Genomic DNA, 17,360 nt, shown 5'->3' on the forward strand with positions numbered 1-17,360 from the left:
CCAGTACTTAGGAGGCTGAGATAGGAGAATCACAGATTCAAGGCCACCTCTCAGCCAGTCTCAGCTACTTAGTGAGGCCCTGTTTCAAAATAAAGGATAAGCCAGGTGTGGTGGCGCACACTTGTCATCCCAGCTTTTGGGAGGCTGAGACAGGAGGATGGAGGATTCCTCAGCTACTTAGGCCCTTTGCAACTCAGTGAGACCCTGTTTCAAAATAAAGAATAAAAAATAGGGCTGGGGGTATAACTTGGAGGTAGAATGTCCCCGGGTTCCATCTCCAGTACTGCAAAACAACAACAACAACAACAACAACAACAACAACAACAACAATAATAATAATAATAATAATAATAAACAGATATTCAGGCTGGGGGTGTAGGTCAGAGGTAAAATGCACCTGGGTTCAATGCCCAGTGCTGCAAAAGAAAAAGAAAGTAAAGAAAAAAGAAAGGAAAAAAGGAAACTTTGAGAGTCGTCTTTCTGTTCGGTTTTTTTCTGCTTTCTTCAGCCCTTTTATGTCTATAAAGCCACCTTTTTCTGCTGAGCTAATTGAAACATTTATTCTATTTTATGGAATGGAGTGTTGCCTAATTCTAGAATCACAAAGCCACCTAAGATCTTCAAATTTACTCTAATTTTGTCCTTTGATAGTAATGTCTCTGCTTTCTACAAAATAGGTAGTCTCTTTATTTTTCATTTCACCTCATGAAGAAGAACACTTGAAGAATCACAAGAAGTTGGCTTCCAATTTGACTGTCCCAACAGTATAGAAACAGTCTAAATCTCATGTATCGGATCCTTTAATCAGATGATGCTGTACTTATCAAGAGATCTAGGGCTGGGATATAGTTCAGTAGTAAAGTGCTAGCATTACCAGTACAATGCCCTGGGCTGGATCTCCAGTGAGAGAGAGAGAGAGAGAGAGAGAGAGAGAGAGAGAGAGAGAGAGAGAGAGAGAGAGAGAGAGAGAGAGAGAGCCAATACTTGGGAGGTTGAAACAGGAGGATTGTGCAAGTTAGAAGCCAGCCTCAGCTACTGAGTGAGACTCTCAACAACTTAGTGAGACCCTGTTTTCAAATAAAACATAAAATAGGTCTGGGAGTGTAGACCAGAGGTAGAAGGCCCCTGGGTTCCATTCCCAGTACAAATAATAATAATATTAATTGGCTTCTTATTGACTTTGCCATCCATAACCATGCTAGATCAGTTCATTTATTGATTGTAGCTTTGAGTAACTCTGTACGAGATAGGGTTCCACAGTTCTCAATCCTCAGAATGTTACCTGAAGCCTCATTAACAGGTGCCATTGAAGATCTAGGAAAAGTGAAGAAACTGCAACGCCTGTCAGATCTTTTGTTGGACTCACACTGCTCCTACCTGGGATCCTCATGACAAAGGCCAGGGCAGTTCTTCAGGCTCGTAGAAGTTGCCAGCGTTTCTTGTCAACCCAGACATTCCGATCTCAGTTCTGCTCCATATTCCGTAACTATTGGATAACTTTCCTATAGGCACAGTTTCCTCTTTGTCTTTCAAAGCAGTTTTTGGACAGATTTCTTTCTCGGGCACTTGATCGTCAGCTCTGTGAAATTCCTTCATTATTTCTTAAGAATCCTTTTTTCCCCCCATAACCTGCTTGGTTCCAGGAGGAAGTAGCAACTAAGTCGAAGTTTGCCGTAGGCATTTACGTTCTGCTCTAAATCTGGCAAACAGTATTCTCTGGAAGGCCACTTCATACCTCACCCATTTGGAGATAAAATACCACTTTGAAAAGAAGCACAGCTAGGCATGGTGGTGCACACCTGTAATCCCAGTATTTAAGAGGAAGGTTCCAGACCAGCCTCAACAATGTAGCGAGACCCTCACCAACCTCTCAAGACCCTTGTTTCAAAACAAAAATTAAAAAAGCTAGGAGTGTAACTTGGAGGCAGAATGCCCCAGGGTTCAAGCCCCAGTACCACAAAATAAACAAGTACAAATAAAAAAGAAAAGAAACACAGCTTTGGGTTTGAGCTAGGTTCAAACTCTACATGAGCAGATTTTCCGAAGAATGGTGGTAATTCTCTTATCACAGAGTTGTGAGGATTAGAAGTAAAATGTCAAGTGAACCCTGTAGTAAATCATCAGATTGTAAAGCTCCTTCCGTTTCGATTACTTTCCTGAGTCATCGCACCTGCATGCTCTCTCCTTTTTCTCACTTCTTAATTTTTCTGTACAAAGTATGCTTGTCTTTTGTTTGTTTGGGGAGAGAGGATTGAACCCAGGAGCATTCTACCTCCAAACTACACCCCTAGCTCTTTTTTTATTAAACAGGGTCTCACTAAGTTGTTGAGGCTGGTCTCGAATCTGCATGCTCCTGTCTCAGCCTCCCAACTGAGGCTGTACTGAGGCATCCCCACAGCCAGCTGACTAAAACCAAATAAATAGAATTTTAAAGATAAATAAAAAGAATAAAACGAAGGTGCCAAGACATCCTGCTGCCTCGGCATCTATGTGTTGAGACCCCCACTCCACATAGTTTATCGGCAGAATGCCCCGAGAAAGAGGTATCGTCTCTGGCCAAAATATCCCCCACTTTTACCCTTCATGACTATTAATATTTCCTTTAACTTTCTACACGAATTGCTCCAGTGATGTGAAATTAGGACTATAAATAGAAACTGAGTCTGTGGAAATAAAACCTCTAATAATTTGCCTAAACATCCTTGGCTTTGTTCAATAATAATAAAAACTGGCCAAAATTCAGATGCTGTGATAAGCATTCCAGCTGCAGCAATTACAAAGGGTCTCTGACCCTCACTATCACTAACTTAGGTTAAGCTATTAACTCAGGTAAGGTAGTTCAGTTTAAGGAAACTTTGTTTACCCTTGAGATCCTGCCTAGAGACAGAGAAGATAAAAACCTTGTGTGTGACCTTAAAGCAATTTAGTTGATAAACAACTTAGTTGCCCAAATACAATAGACTCAAGGAGAAAGATTGGTGACTTTTACGCCCAGTGTAAATATTCCTGAAGACAGAGAGGCTGATCGCATGGTTAATGAATATGACAAAATAAAGGACAGACGTTCTAAATATATATGTATGAAGGAAAGGAAATACCGTGTAAGAGTAAGAAAAGCATTTTTGCATGAAGAAGAGCTTATCATAAGAAAGTCCCAACTGGGAGAGAAAGGAATTAGAAAGTTAGAAGCAGGTTGCAGAGGGTTTGTGACAGAGAAATGGGTTATTAAAGATGGTTAGACTTTTAATAGGCTTATTGTCTAAAGAAGAGTGTTCAGCAGTTAAGGAAATATATCTGATAATTAAAACCAAGAACTTTGTGGTGTTGTTTGTGGTATTTTGTCTGCAAAATTGTGTTGTGAGTTTGCTTAAGCTTTCAGATTTAGGAGATAAAATGCCAACACCTGGAGAAACTTTATCACATCCACCTGAATCACCACGTCTCCCCACACTTGCTATATGAACTGAGCCCAAAAGATGGAAAGTTCCAAGAAAGCCAAAGAAGATTCCCCGAGAAACCCCCAAGCCTTGGCCATGCTTGTTTATTTTGGGAAGTGGCCCCCTGGGACTGCTTATCTGCAAAGACCTTGGAAAAGAATCAGGAGTCAGGAGTCAATCTCTCGAAGATCAACAGCCAGCTGAAGGACTAGTTTTATTACCTTTGTTTACATGTCATTCATTATTACTTCACAATGATTACACCCACCTCCCTCTCCTCTTACGATTAACTTTACTGGTGAAAGGTATAAATTTCTTGGAGTTTTTGTAATAAAGTGTCATTGGCTCAAGAAGCCTTTGTCCTCCTCAAATTCTTTCCCAAGCGCCGTACCTAAAAACTTAGGGAATTCATAGAGGGGAAGGAATTGCTGCAGATAAGTTTCTGCAGAACTCCACCTGCCTTTTGTCCCATCTTTCTGAGGATTTGACCGGGAGCTGACAATAACGACCCAACTGAGATTAGTCGGCGACACGAAGGCAAGACATTCTTCTACCTAATCACAATATGATAAACTGAACATTAAATATTGACAGAATACCATAATTAGCAAATGCAAATCCCCCAAAATGTTCCAGTAATAGGACCCAAATCATGTGTTGTTTTGTCCAGTCACTTTGTTCCGTGTGTGTGTGTGTGTGTGTGTGTGTGTGTGTGTGTTGGGTGGGGGAGTACTATGAACTGAATCCCAGGGTGTTCTATCACTGAACTACAGCCCAACACTTTTTATTTTTTATTTAATTAAATTAATTAATTAATAATTTTATTTTATTTATTTTGCAGTACTAGGGATGGGACCCAGGGGCATTCTACCTCTGAGCTAACCTCCAGCCCTAGTTTTTTTTTCTTTTTTTCTTTGTCTTGAAACAGAGTCTCACTGAGTTGCAAAGGGCCTCATTAAGTAGCTGAGGCTGTTTGTGAACGCAATCCTCCTGTCTCAGCCTCCCAAGTGCTGGGATTGCAAGCACCACCATGCCCAGCTTTGTTTGTATTTTTGAAACAGTTTCTTGCTAAGTTACCATGCATTGGCCTGGAACCTGCGATCCGTCTCAGCCTCCCAAGTACTGGATTACAGGTGTGTACCACCATACCCAGCTCATGATAAGCATATTTAACTCAATTTCTGAGGCCACGTGACAGAAACACTACATAGGTTTTGAGTCTCTTAATCACTTAATTTAATTTAATTAATTAGTTATTTAATTTAATTTTGCAGATCTTGGGATGGAACCCAGGGGCATTTGACCTCTGAGCTACACCCCCTGACTTTTTTTTTTTTTTTTTTTGGTGATACCAGGGGTGGAACCCAGGGGCTTTCTACCTCCGGGCTATACTCCCAGACCTATTTTATATTTTATTTGTAAACAGGGTCTTACTAAGTTGCTGAGAGCCTCACTAAGTAGCTGAGGCTGGGTTTGAACCTGTGCAATCCTTCTTTCTCAGCCTCCCAAGCACAGGGATTACAAGTGTGAACCACCACACCTGGCGACACTCCCTGCTTTATTTATTTATTTATTTATTTATTTATTTATTTATTTATTTATTTTGGTGGTACTGGGGTTCCTGGAAGCCCTTCTATCTCTGGGCTACACTCCCAGGCCTATTTTATACTTTGTATTTGGAAACAGAGTCTCTTAAGCCAGCGCAACTGGCTTTGAACCTGTGGGATCCTCCTGTCTCCGCCTCCCAAGCGCGGGGATTACAAGCCTGCGCCACCATGCCCGGCTTATTCTTTATTTTGAAACAGGGTCTCACTAAGTTGCAGAGGACCTCACTAAGTAGCTGAGGCTATCCGAGAACCACGATCCTCTGGTCTCAGCCACCTGAATGCTGGGATTACAAGTGTGCACCACCATCCTGGCTTCTTAATCACTTTAGATAGCACATTAGGTCACTTTCAAAATCTTCTGAACCCACTCCCTCCTCAAACCCCCTGCAAAGAATTATCCTTTCATTGGTATTCCTTTTAACTGCTGTAGTTTCTTTCTTTGCCTTCCTAGCCAAACTTCTATTCTGGTACATTAAAAATAGATATTAGTGGTTGCTTACTGTAAGTACAATATACATGCCTCTTATAGAAAGCTAAGAAAATAACCATAAGAAAAATGGAAAAATAAAATAATTCCCATGATTCCATTAAATACTTCCATGTTTAGTTTCATCAGATGATACCATCATCAAGAATCACCCAGCTCGGCTGCGTGTGATAATGCACACCTGAAATCCCAGTACTTGGGAGGTTGATACAAGAAAACCACAGGTTCAAGACCAGCTTCAGCAATGTAGCAAGACACTCAGCAACCTAGCAAAACCCTATTTTAAATTAAAAAATAAAAAGGGCTGGTAATATAACTTGGAACGAGAATGTCCCTGGCTTCAATCTCCGGGACCAAAAGTAAATGAATGAATGAATGAATGAATGAATGAATGAACTAATTAGATAAAGTTAGAGCTAGGCATAGTGGCTCACACTTGAAATCCCAGTAGTAGGGAGTCTGAAACAGGAGAATCCCAGGTTTGTGGCCAGCCTCAGCAATTTAGCCAAGGCCTTCTGCAACTTAGTGAAACCTTATTTCAAAATAAAATAAAATAAGGGATAGGGGTGTAAACAGGAGGCTCAATCTCCAGTAAACACACACACACACACACACACACACACACACACACACACACATACACACAGGCACAGCCTAAGCTGGGTGTGGTGGTGTATGCCTGTTAATTTCATATTTGAGAGTCTGAGATTGGCGGACTTCAGGTTCAAGATCAGCCCCAGCAATTTAATGAACCCTTCAGCAACTTTTTATTTTGTACTAAATTAAAAATAAAATAGGTCTAAGTGTGTAACTCAGAGATAGAACGAGCCTGTGTTCAATCCCCAGTACAAAAAACCAAAAAACAAAATGAAAAAACAAAACAACAACAACAAAAAAAATGAAGGAAGGAAGGAAGGGATGGAGAGAAGGAAAAGAAGGAGGAAGAAAGGATGAGAGCAATGAAGGGAGAGGGAAAGGAAAGAAGGGAGGAAGCCAGGCGTGGTGGTACACGCTTGTAATCCCAGCATTTGGGGGCTGAGACAGAAGGATCGCGGTTCGTAGACAACCTCACCTACTTAGTGAGGCCCTCTGCAACTTAGTAAGATCCTGTTTCAAAATAAAAAATAGGGCAGGGGATGTAGCTTGGAGGTAGAATGTTCCTGAGTTCCATCTCCAGACCCGCAAAAAAAAAAAGAAAGAAAGAAAGAAAGAAAGAAAGAAAGAAAGAAAGAAGGAAAGAGTAAAAAAAAATAGGGCTGAGGTGCTGCTCAGAGGTAGAATGCCCCTGGGTTCCACCCCCAGTACCACAAAAAAAGAAAGGAAAGAAAGGAAGAGAGAAGGAAGGAAAGAAAGAAAAAGAAAAAAGGGAAGAAGGGAGGGAAGATGGAAGGAAGGTCATTCCAGGAAAGTCTGGACTACTTGGTGAGACCTTAGTCAAAATTATAAAGAAAAGGAGGTGGGGGGCTGGGGATGGAGCTTAGAGGTAGAGTGCCCTCAGGTTCAATCCCCAGTACTGCAAAAACAAGCCTGCGGATTATGAGTACTGAGATTATAGCATTTCAGTATATGGGAGGTGGAGGATGGCAGGTTTGAGGCCATCCTCAGCAAGTTAGCAAGGACCTCAGCAATTTATCAAGCTCCTGTTTCAAAATAGAAAATAAAATAGAGCTGAGGGTGTAGCTCACAGGTAGAATGCCCCTGGGTCCCATCCTTAGTACCACTACCACCACCACCACATCAACAAACAAACAAAACAAAAACAAAATTCCACAAATGAAAGAGAAGCCACCAGTTATCCATAGAGTTCATGATACATTGTGCATTTTTTTTGTGTGCCACTACACTTTGTGGTGGCCTTTTCTATTGTAGTAACAGATAAATGGAGTGAAATGATACTTCTCCCTGTTTTACAATCTGTATATTCATTTAACAATATGAACACTTTTGCGTATAAAAGTTATTAATCTACATCACTGGCAATTTAGCCAAGCGTTTGAGAATAGTGTTCTTTCTCATCTCCACTTTCATTTTCAACATGGCCTAAACAGTCTGACTTCAACCTTCACTGCTAAATGAAAATCGTCCTAAACAAGGTGGCCGATGGTTTCTGCGAGTAAAAGTTTATTTTCTCATCACCTCTGGGACATTTGATTCTGTTGGTCACTCTCACTCGCCACTCTCCTGCGGCCGCATACCATGACTTTTATTAGTGGGCCTCTAATCCTCTCTGGCGTCTCTTGGCTAGAATCCTCAGTGGGATCTAAAAATCTGCCTTTCCCTTAAAATGATAATCTCCTAAATTTGGACCTCAGCCCTCTTTTCTTCAACTCTGCACTATCCTCAGGTTTCAAACTACCAAGTATATCCTAAAAGATTCCCCCATACTACAGTCTGGCCCATACTTTGATTTTGTATTCCAGACTCACACAACTAGTGCCTTACTGGAGCCATCCACTGTGAGGAGACCAGATATACATAACACATTCTAACTCCAGACCTGAACTCAGGTCGGCCTTCTCCCTCACTCCCCTCCAAACCATACAGTGACAACCCTACCTCTCCTGTGTTGTTAGTTTTAGTTTTAGTTTTGATGGTACTGGGAATTGAATCTAAGGGCTTGCACATGCTAAGCCAATATTTTACCAATGAAGCCAAGTGTCGGGGCACACCCTTGTAATCCCTGCGCTTGGGAGGCTGAGACAGGAGGATCTCACAGGTTCAGAGGCTGGCTTAAGAGACCCTGTTTCCAAATAAAAATATAAAAATAGGTCTAGGAGTGTAGCCCGGAGGTAGAAAGGCTTCCAGGAACCCCAGTACCACACACACAAAAATTCTACCAATGAACCACACCCCTCACCCTTTTTATTGTTTATTTTTAAACAGGGTCTCACTAAGTCCCCTAAGCTGGCCTTGAACTTGTGATCTTCCTTGTCTCAGCCTCCCACGGAGCTGGGATTACAGGTGTGCACCAGCATACCAGCTCCTGTATTTACTTACTCATTTATTTATTACTAGAAATTGAACCCAGAGGCATTGACATTCATTCTATCTCTGAACATCACCCCTAGCCCTATTGCATTTTTTTATTTGGAAACATGGTCTTGCTAAGTTACTGAGAACCTCGTTAAGTTGCTGAGGCTGACTTTGAACCTGTGATCCTCCTGTCTCCGTCTCCCAAGTACTGAGATTACAGGCTTGTACCACCATGCCTCGCTTTATTTTTTATTTTGAAACAAGATCTTGCTAAGTTGCTGAAGGTCTTGCTAGGTTGCTAAGGCTGGCCTGGAACCTGTGATCCTCCTGTCTCAACCTCCCAAGTCCTGGGATTACAGATATGCACTGTTGTGCCCAGCTGAGACACTGACAGTATTGTAGAAAAAGATGTGGTTGCAGTGATCATAGTGGGAAGCTATTGATCTGATTACATTACATCTTTTCAGACATGACTTTTGGGAGGAGAAGGTGTTTGGTTTGAAGAAAAATACTTTACTCTCAGACCAAATGGAGTCCAAGATTAAATGGGGAGCCTGGTTGTCACTTTAGTTGTCTTTCTTCTACCTCTGAACTACACTGCTAGCCCTTTTTGTTTTGAAACATGGTCCAACTAGGTTGCTGAGGCTGGTCTTAAACCTGTGGTCCTCCAGTCTCAGCCTCCAAAAGCACTGGGATTATAGGTGTGGCTTAATTTTTAATTTTATATCTGGGTTTTGCTTAGTTGCTGAGAGTTTTACCAGGTTGCTGAGTCTGGGCTTGAACTCACCATCCTTCTGTCTCACCCTCCCCAGTACTGGGATCACAGGTGTGTGCCACCACACCTGGCTGTTCCTTCTCAGAATGTCATGTTGTCTCGGAATGGACAAGGCATGAGGAGGCCTCGCAGAGCAGTTTCCTAGAATTAGAGCAGAACATAAATGCCTAAGGCAAAACTTCCACTTAGGTCATCTTTAAGAGGATTAGAATATTGTCCTGAAAACTTTGCACTGAGAATTAAATAATACTTGTGTAGCGGATGAGAGGTGGCACAGAACAGGCTCCTTGGAGTGAATACTGGGTCCCCCACTACTCAGTGCAACCTTGCACAAGTGAGCTCTTCATACGAGGATAAAATGACTTAACATATATAAAAACTACCTAGAGTGGTCTTACCATATAATCATCACTCAAGAAACACTGGCTAATGTTATAATGCACAACATATATTAAATATTCAAGAAGTTGCTATTTTATTCAGCTCCAAAAAGCCAAGAACTATATCTATTTTATTTACTTTTATCTATTCTCTGTGGTTCTCAAATTTTGGGGGGAGGCACTGGTGATGGAACCCAGGGGCATGTACCTCCGAGCTACACCCCCAGCCCTATTTTTTATTCTTTATTTTGAAACAGGGTCTCACTGAGTTGAAAAGGGCCTCACCAAGTAGCTGAGGCTGGCTGCGAACCGCGATCCTCCTGTCTCAGCCTCCCAAATGCTGGGATTATAAGCATGCGCCACCATACTCAGCTTGACTGGATCATTTTTAATCAGTATAACTGCGTTCAATGCTTCAAACATTCTAGCAAGAATATCTACATATGTATGATCAGGTTATAGCTTACATTCGTTGTTTTCCCTTGTGGTGTGTGTGTGTGTGTGTGTGTGTGTGTGTGTGTGTGTGTGTGTGTGTTACTGAGGATTCAACCCAGAGGCATTCTACCTCTGAGCTATACCCCCAGCCCTACTTTTTATTCTTTATTTTGAAACAAGGTCTCACTAAGTTGTGGAGAACCTCACTAAATAGCTGATGCTGGTCACAAACCTGTGATCTTTCCGTCTCAGTACCAGGATTACAATTGTGTACCATCATGCCAAATCTACTGTGTGTGTGTGTGTGTGTGTGTGTGTGTGTGTGTGTGTGTGTGTGGCACTGGGGATGGAACACAGGGGCATTCTATTTCTGAGCTATACGCCCAGCCCTATTTTTAATTTTTTTTTATTTTGAAACAGGGTCTCCCTGAGTTGCAGAGGGCCTCACTAAGTAGCTGAGGCTGTCCGTGAACCACAATCCTTCTGTCTCAGCCTCCCAAATGCTGGGATTACAAGCATGTGCCACCATACCCGGCCCTGGTTTCATTTTTATTTTATCATGTATAGATACATCCAATACTCTATACCACCTTAAATGATTTTTTTAACTCCTTTTCTTCTTTTTGTGGCTCTGGGGATGGAACCCAGAGTCATTCTTCCCCTGAGCTACACCCCCAGAAGTATTTTTTTATTCTTTATTTTGAAACAGGGTCTCACTAAGTTGCAGAGGGCCTCACTTATGTAGCTGAGGCTGACCGAGAACTATGATCTTCCTGTCTCAGCCTCCCAAGTACTGGGATTACAAGTGTGTACTACCATGCCTAGCTTTTTTTATAAACACCTTTTTTTTTTTTGCAGGTCTGCAGATGGAACCCAGGGGCATGTACCTCCGAGCTACACCCCCTGCCCTATTTTTTATTTTTTTAGTTTGAAACAGGGTCTCACTGAGTTGCAGAGGGCCTCACTAACTAGCTTAGGCTGTCCGCGAACCGCGATCCTTAGGTCTCAGCCTCCCAAATGCTGGGATTACAAGCGTGCACCACTACGCCCAGCTTTTTTTCTTTTTTTTTTTAACACTTTTATTGGTGCTGTAATTATACCTGGTCGTGTGGCTCTAAGTAACACAAACACACATGTACACATCACTTGGTGTATTTTTTTTCTACAACCCATCCCACTGCCCCTTGCTCCCTCCCTCCTTCACTATGCATGTTAGTGAGGCTGGTGGTGATACCTTCAAATATGGACATAGCATCAAATGCCATCTTTATCATGTAAATCTTGTGGTGCAGAAAAGCAGGAAAAGCCCTTAAAGAATTGTTTTATACTTTAATTCTTTCAAACTATGTTTGAAGAAGGAAGCAAAAGGGTGGAAAGTAAAACTGTCTTATTTCAGGTTACCCTCTTGTGACTGAACCATGATTTATTTTATTTATTTATTTATTTATTTATTTTTGGTGGTACTGGGGTTCCTGGAAGCCCTTCTACCTCCGGCCTACACTCCCAGACCTATTTGTACATTTTTTATTTGGAAACAGGGTTTCCTAAGCCAGCGCGCGGGGCTGGCTTCGAACCTGCACGATCCTCCTGTCTCTGCCTCCCAAGCACGGGGATTACAAGCGTGCGCCACCACGCCCGGCCTGACCCATGATTTAAACGTTGAGATCTGTACAGTTAGATAGGAGCGAGAAGTTTTGGCGTAAACAGAGGGGTGACTATGGAAAACTATTCTCAGTCTAAAGCGCATTGGTTAAAGGATTGATGAGCTTCTTTTTGCTGTGGCAGAAGGCTGCCCATCTTGCGGGAACTGAAGGCAGTGACTGCATTGTGTCACTGCTGTCTAAGCTACTTCATTCTGTTCTGTAATTGCCTGGGCTTTGCTGAATGACGAGAGGCTGCCCTAAGAAGAAAGCTCAAGACAGTGACCTCTGACGCCCTTGCAGAACTGCCAGGCAGAAACTCACCTTCTAAGACATTCCTAATGCAATGCCCTAGGTATATAGCTAGAGACAAACAAGAACTGGTCAGCACGAAAGAAAAGGAAGAGCTGAGTTTTATTCCAGAAGTTGGCTCTCTTGCCTTCCCCCTCACCTCTTCACGACCAGAAAAGAAAGCTTCAAGAGGATTCCTCTTCCCTCTCCTTCCTTCCTTCCTTCCTTCCTTCCTTCCTTCCTTCCTTCCTTCCTTCCTTCCTTCCTTCTCTCTCTCTCTCTGTTTGTGAATGTACAGTAGGGCATTTCTCTCTTCCCCCCTCACATCTCCCTCGTCGCCTTATTTTCTCTTCTATAGTTTCTCCTTCTTCTTCTTCTAGAGTTTTTTTCTATGATGTGTTTTCTCCCTAGCTCCCACATATTAAGGAGAACTTTCAATTTCTTATTTTTTGTGGCCGACTAATCTCACTTAGCATAATGTTCTCCAGTTCCATCCATTTCCCTGTAAGTGACATAATTTTGTTCTTCTTTATGGCTGAGTAAAATTCCATTGTGTACATATCTCATAGTTTTGTAATTCATTCATCTGTTTATGGGCATCTTGGCTGGTTCTATAGTTGGCAATTGTGAATTGTGCGGCTATGAACATAGATACGCATGCATTACTTTGGTAGTTTGGTTTCCATTCTTTTGGGTAGATACCCAAAAGTGGTATTGCTGGATTATATGGTAGGTTTGTTCCCATTCTTCTGAGGATCCTTCACACTGTTTTTCAAAGTGGTTGCACTCATTTGCAATCCCACCAACAATGTATCAGAAGTCCCACTTCTCCACATCCTCACCAGCGTTTGTTGTTTGTATTTTGAAGACTGCCATTCTAGTTGGAGTTAGGTGAAATCTAAGGGTAACTTTGATTTGCATCTTTGATTGCAAATGATGTTGAACATTTTTTCATATATTTATTAACCATTTGAATTTCTTCTTTTGTGAAGTATCTATTTAGTTCACTTGCCCATCTCTGATTGGGTTGTTTGCTCAATTTCTTGAATTTTCTGTGTATTCTTTATATTAGTCCTCTATTGGAGGAATAGGTGGCAAAAAATTTCTCTCATTCTGTTGGCTCTCTGTTGAGGTTCTTGATAGTTTCCTTTGCCTTTACAGAAGCTTTTTAGTTTAATGCAGTTCCACATATTGATCCGTGTGTGTGTGTGTTTGTGTGTGTGTGTGTGTGTGTGTGTGTGTGTGTCACTGGGGATGGAACCCAGGGGCATTCTGTCTCTGAGCTCTATCTCCAGTTCTATTTTAAGTGGCGTGTGTGTGCGTGCGTGTGTGTGTGTGTGTGTGTGTGTGTGTGTGTGTGTATGTATGTATGTGGTCCTGAAGGTAGAACCCAGGGGCTTTTCTACCTCTGGGCTACATTCCAAGACCTATTTTATACTTTATTTGGAACAGGGTCTCACTAAGTTGCAGAGAGCCTCACTAAGTGACTGAGATTGCTTCTAACGTGTGTGATCCTCCTGTCTCAGCCTCCCAAGTGCTGGGATTACAAGCGTGTGCTACCATGTCTGGCTTCCAGCCCTATTTTAAATTCTTTAATTTGAAACAGAGTCTCACTGAGTTGCAAAGAGCCTTACTAAGTACCTGAGGCTGTCCATGAACAGCGTTGCTCCTGTCTCAGCCTTCCAAATACTGGTATTACAAGTGTGTGCCACCACACCTGGTTTTGATCTGTCCTTTATTTTCTTGAGCCTTTGGGGTCTTGTTGAGAAATTTTTTACCTGTGCCTATGTGTTGCAGTGTTGGACCTATGTCCTCTTCAAGGAGCTGCAAGGTCTCTGGTCTAAATTAAAAGTTTTTGATCCATCTTGAATTGTCTTTATTCACCAAATAAATAACCTAATGACATACCTCAAAGCCCTTGAAAAACAGAAACAGTCTAAACCCACAGCCAGTAGAAGACAGGAAATTATTAAAATCAGAGCGGAAATAAATGAAGTAGAGAATAAAAAACAATATAGAAAAACCAACAAATCCAGCTGGGTGTGGTGGTGCATGCTTGTAATCCCAGCATTCGGAGGCTGAGACAGGAGGATCGCGGTTCACGGACAGCCTCAGCTACTTAGTGAGGCCCTCTGCAACTCAGTGAGACCCGGTTTCAAAATAAAGAAAAAAAAATAGGGCAGGGGGTGTAGCTCGGAGGTCAAATGCCTCTGGGTTCCATCCCTAGACCTGCAAAAAAAAAAAAAAAATCAACAAATTCAAAAGCTGATTTCTCAAAAAAATCCACAAGATAGATAAACCACTAGCCAACTTAACCGAGAGAGAGAGAGAGAGAGAGAGAGAGAGAGAGAGAGAGAGAGAGAGAGAAAGAAAGAAACAGTCCAAATTACCAAGAGATGAAATGGGAGATATTACCACCAACAGTGTAGAAATCCAAAGGATTATCAGAAACTACTTCGATAATTTTTTTTTTTTTTGGTGGTACTGGGGATGGAACCCAGGGGCCTTCTACCTCTGGGTGACACTCCCAGGCCTAATTTTATATTTTTTATTTGGAAACTGGGTCTCTTAAGCCAGCAGAGGCTGGCTTTGAAACTGCGCGATTCTCCTGTCTCAGCCCCGCAAGAGTGGGGATTACAAGCATGCACCACCATGCCCTGCCAGAAACTACTTTAAAAAACTATACTCCAACAAAATGGAAAATATGGAAGAAATGGACAACTTTCTAGATACATGTAACTTTTCTAAACTGAAGAAAAAAGATATAGAAAATTTAACCAATAGCAATAAAAGAGATTGAAGCAGCAATAAAAAGCCTACCATCAAAGAAAAGCCCAGGACCAGATGGTTTCCCAAATGAATTTTATAAAACCTTTACAGAAGAGCTAATTCCAATACTCTTCAATCTAGTTTATGAAATAGAAACAGGACTCTCCCAAATACATTCTATGAAGACATTGTCACAATACCAAAACCAAATAAATGCAGGTCAAGGAAAGAAAACTACAGGCCTATACTAGCAACATACTTTTAAAAACCACATCAAACCAGGCGTGGTGGCGCATGCTTGTAATCCCCGCACTTGGGAGGCAGAGACAGGAGGATCGCGCAGGTTCGAAGACAGCCGCGCTGGCTTAAGAGACCCTCTTTTAAAAAAATATAAAATAGGTCTGGGAGTGTAGCCTGGAGGTAGAAGGGCTTCCAGGAACCCCAGTACCACAAAAAAAAAAACAAAACACACACACACACACATCAAGAAAATCATACACTATGATCTAGTAGGGTTCATCTCACAGATGCAAGGCTGGTTCAACATACAAAAATCAATTCATGATTGACTTCCGGGAAGATGGCGACAGAGCAAAACGGGGCTTATGAGCCCTGCTAACAACAAATCTCTATTACCACAAAATTAATGCCTTTCATAGCCAGAAAACACCATCAGCAGAGAAACAAAAAATGTAATTTTAAGGCACAGAGAAAAAGAGGGCTGGAAAAACGAGACATCAGAAACCAGACCTCAGTGCTGCAGCTGGAGCCGCGGCGTGAAGCAGCGGGCGCCATTTTGCCGTGCAGCACCAGGCTCCAGAGAGGAAGGGGAGTTCAGAAACCAGAGAGGAGATACGCCGGCCTCACGCCCGAGAACACGGCAGCAGTGCCTTACTACTGGCAGCAGCGGTGAGTTCACCGGACGGCACCAAACCAACACACTCAACAGCCTACCAAGCTCCAGAGAGGAGCGGCGGACAGCGAGCCAAGGTGAGCCGCTGCAGAACAGCCAGGCGGGATTCGGCAGATCTCTCGACGCAGGGAGCATCTAAAGCTCCCAGGGGCTGGGCTCAGCGCACCCTGCAGGGACCCAGAGTGGAGTTCAAAAACAGAAAAGAAATACGCCAGCCTCATGGCCAAGGGCATGGCAGCGGCGCCATATTGCTACGGGCAGCAGCAGCAGTGAATTCACCGAGTCCACAACAGCTCCATCTGTGCACTTAACAGTGAGTCAAATTGGGGCCCCTAGAGGAGAAATCACAGTACTGTACTCCCAGGGACTTGACCCAGTGGGGGAGTGGTGGTGGCAGAGATATTACACCATAGGAGAATGCCCAACCTGGCACCCCCCATGGTCTAAAGCAGCCTCGATTGACTCCCAGGGTCTGAGTCTCTGCGATACAACCCAGTAAAGGAGTAGTGGGAACTGAGATACCATAGACTCGAGATCCACAGCACCTTAAGTGAAGTCGTAGTGACCCAGGGAAGAACCCAGAGAAGGGACAAACTTCCGAACTCATGGGAAAGAGGAATAACAATGGAGCAATGAATGCTCACAACCCCACAACATCAGAACCTGATAAAACAGAAATTCAGAGATTTATAGAAGATCAAATCAGGAAAATAACTGTAGAAATAATAAAGGTGTTTTGAAAAGAATTCAGAGAGAGCCAAAGAGAGATAAAGGATGCAATTAATGAAGTAAAGGCCTCAATTCAAAGTACAAACAGCCGATTAGACCACATGGAGAATAGAATCTCGCTCCTAGAAGATGATCATTCAAAAAATGAACGCATAGTTTCTAATTTAGAAAAAAAAATCCGACAACAGGAATCTGACATTGAAGAAATATGGGCCCATTTTAAGAGAGCTAACCTAAGAATAATTGGAATAGAGGAGAGAAAAGAAGGTGAAACCAAAGGGATCAACAATCTCTTCAAGGAAGTAATAGCAGAAAATTTCCCAAACATAGAGCAAGAGGTTAATACACAGATCCAGGAAACTTATAGAACTCCCTTTAGACAGGATCGGAGAAGAGGATGCCCACACCACATAATTGTCAAAATGACCAATGTGGAAGCCAAGCAAAGAATCTTAAAGGCAACAAAAACAAAGGGCCAAGTGACATTCAGAGGCAAACCAATTAGAATCACTCCAGACTTCCCAAACCAAGTCATGAGAGCCAGAAGGGCTTGGAGTAACATATTCCAAACTCTGAAAGAAAACAACTTCCAGCCAAAAATTTCCTACCCAGCAAAACTTTCTATCAAATTAGATGGAGAAATAAGAAGCTTCCATGACAAACAGAAACTGAAGGAATTTATGTCTTTAAAACCAGCGCTAGAGAAAATACTCAAAGAGATTAACTACAAAGAAGAAATAGGTAACACACACCAGAACCAGAGAAACAAGATTCTTCATCCAACAGACAACTAATATTGGTTATCTGTGGAGATTCATTATTTATGTTAGTCTTTTACCTATCTCTAAATTGTATTGTTTGCTTTTATTGTTGCTAATTTTTAGGATTTCTAGTTGGAATATTAATATACCTTCAGATATAGCA

Source organism: Muscardinus avellanarius, assembly GCF_963383645.1.
Source record: "Muscardinus avellanarius genome assembly, chromosome: 11".
Lineage (NCBI taxonomy): Eukaryota > Metazoa > Chordata > Mammalia > Rodentia > Gliridae > Muscardinus > Muscardinus avellanarius.